General features: G+C 39.9%; 1 pseudogene; it reads left to right on the top strand.

Moving 5' to 3' along the window:
• Positions 1–126: 126 nt before the first annotated feature.
• Positions 127–501, top strand: LOC130854916 (60S ribosomal protein L31-like; annotated as a pseudogene).
• The last annotated feature ends 1636 nt before the right edge of the window (positions 502–2137 follow it).

The following is a 2137-nucleotide window of genomic DNA, read 5'->3' as shown; positions in this document are numbered from 1 at the left end:
CCTCCCGGTAGAATCTCTCAGCATATATGGTAAGAACTTCCCTTCCTGTCAAGGGGTGGGTTAGGATGCTGCTTTCCTTCTCCCACAATCCCTTGCTCCCTTCCTTTCCACCTCCTGCCCGGCAGGATGGCTGCTGCCAGGGAGGGTGCCGAGAAGAAGGGCAGGTCCGCCATCATCGAGGTGGTGACCAGAGAATATACTATTAACATTCACAAGTGCATCTGTGGAGTTGATTTCAAGACGCGTGCCCCTCGGGCACTCAAAGAAATCCGGAAGTTTGCCATGAAGGAGATGGGAACTCCAGATGTGCACACTGACACCAGGCTCAACAAAGCTGTCTGAGTCAAGCGAAAAAGGAATGTCCCATACCGTACCCGTGTGCGGTTGCCCAGAAAACGTAATGAAGATGATGATTCGCCAAACCAGCTCTATATGTTGGTTACCCATGTACCAGTCACCACTTTAAATAATCTACAGACAGTTAATGTGGATGAGGAGTAACTGCTCATTGTCAAATGAAGTTACAGAACTGCCTTTGCATCTTGATTTTTCTTTTCTAGTTGCAGCGTGATAGGCTTGTCTAACTTGGAGCGGTTCCCAAATACAGGATCATTTGGAGAGCGTTTTCTAAATACTGTGCCTGGACCCCTTCTCCCCAGTCCCTGGAATTTCTGAGTATTCGGACAGGGCCTAGGCAGGTGTTCTGAAGTTTTGAAGTACAACCTAGCTTGAGAGTGACTGTTCAGGTAGTTGGGACATTGGGGGTATGATGATGCTTTTACATGCAAGTTTTGTTAATTCTAAGATTAAACACTTTTCCAGAAATTGGAAAAAAAAGGGGGGTGGGTTATTTTTTCCCCATATGGATGTCTAGTTATTTCAGCACCTTTTGGGGGAAAGACTTCCTTTCCCCTTTGAAATGCCTTGGTGCCTTTGTCAAAAATCATTTGACTGTATATATGTCAATCTATTTACAGACCCTCTTTTCTGGTCCATTGATCTACATTTGTGCCAATATAACAATATCTGTATTACTGCAGCTGTATAGCAAGTCTTCAGATCAGGTGGTGTGAGTCCACTTTGCTCTTTTTCAAGACTGTTCTGACTATTCTAGGGTCTATGAATTTCTATATGAATTTCAGAATCAAATCGTAAATTTCTACAAAAACCCTGCTGGAATTTTAGTTGTGATTATGTAGAAATTATAGGCTACGGAGAACTGAAATTTATCAATATTGTGTGTCCTCCAATCTGTGAAGAAAGTAGCACTCTCCATTTATTTTGGTATTTAAATTCTTTTAGTATTATTTATAATTTTCAGTGTAGAGGTTTGCACGTATTTCTTTAAAGTTATCCCTATATATTTTAATATTTTTTGCTGTTTTTGCAAATGGTATTTATAATTCAATTTCCATTTTTATTGCTTGTATAGAGGAACACACTGGACTTTTGGATGTTAATTTTGAATCTGTGATCTTGCTAACTAATCATCAATTCTAGTGGCTATTTTGTCGATTCTTATGATTTTTCTATGAAAACAATTGTGTCATTTGCAAATAGAGACAGTTTAATTTATTTTCCAATGTTACTGCTCAGTAAAACAAAGCACAATAAAACACATCTGTATTAGCACTTTTGGCACCAATTTCCCAAAGAGTGATGCAGAGAGGGCCAGTTGATTCTTAGAGATGCAGTGAGTGTATTACAAGTTGCATACTGAGCTAGGGAGCCCAAACCTTTTATAATGGGTAGTAAGCAACCTGCTCCTTACTTCAAAAGGAGGCATTATCTTTATCAGACTAGACTGTAACCATGCCTCCCTCTCCCAGCCTCTATCATTCAAGGCTGTTCTCTATACAAACATCCTGGGACTGATAGTCTGGAACAAAGGCAATCTCAAGACTTTCATAAAAGTGAAAGGCCACACACCACCCATGACAAGCGACAAAGTGGGAGAAAATCAGCCAGTGAAAGAGATGGCTAAATGTCAACCTGAGAGTCAAAGTGTAGGCGTTAAATGTGTATGTGTGATAGAAAGAGTATGTGTTCAAAGTTAAAAATAGAAAATGAATGTTAAGACCAGAAAGTGTGAAAGTAAATTTGAAAAATAATAGTGCTATGTAAGTGTCAGGAATCC

The sequence above is a fragment of the Hippopotamus amphibius genome, chromosome 6, assembly GCF_030028045.1.
Source record: "Hippopotamus amphibius kiboko isolate mHipAmp2 chromosome 6, mHipAmp2.hap2, whole genome shotgun sequence".
NCBI lineage: Eukaryota > Metazoa > Chordata > Mammalia > Artiodactyla > Hippopotamidae > Hippopotamus > Hippopotamus amphibius.
The sequence above is the reverse complement of the archived record's forward strand: the minus strand, read 5'-3'. Positions and strand labels throughout refer to the sequence as shown.